The sequence below is a fragment of the Octopus bimaculoides genome, chromosome 6 (genome assembly GCF_001194135.2).
Source record: "Octopus bimaculoides isolate UCB-OBI-ISO-001 chromosome 6, ASM119413v2, whole genome shotgun sequence".
Classification (NCBI taxonomy): Eukaryota; Metazoa; Mollusca; class Cephalopoda; order Octopoda; family Octopodidae; genus Octopus; species Octopus bimaculoides.
In genome coordinates this window covers 72,135,648-72,136,144 of record NC_068986.1, presented here as the reverse complement: position 1 = coordinate 72,136,144, position 497 = coordinate 72,135,648, and positions in this window count along the sequence as shown.

Here is a 497-nt window from a genome sequence, read left to right as displayed (position 1 = left end):
ATGCTCTTGGTAAATCAGCTGGAACATATGTAGGATATTTTATTTATTTATTAATGTTTATATTTTATGGATTTTATACATATAAAATTAAATTTCCATTGTTAACTTTGCTTCATATTCTGTGGACCTATGTACATCATATATTAAGACATAACTAATTGTTGGATATACTATGTGTTCTTCGGTCCTTTTCTGAGACTTACATTATATCTACTTGTACTTATCTCCCAATTTTGATAGTTATATGTGTGTGTGTGTGTGTGTGTGTGTGTGTGTGTGTGTATGTGTGTGCATGCGTGTAGGCGTGGCTGTGTGGTAAGTAGCTTGCTTCCCAACCTCATGGTTCCGGGTTCAGTCCCACTGCATGACACCTTGGGCAAGTGTCTTTTGCTATAGTCTCAGACCAACCAAAGCCTTGCGAGTGGATTTGGTTGTTGGTTGGCGGAAACTGAAAGAAGCACGTAGTATATATATTATATATATATATATATATATAT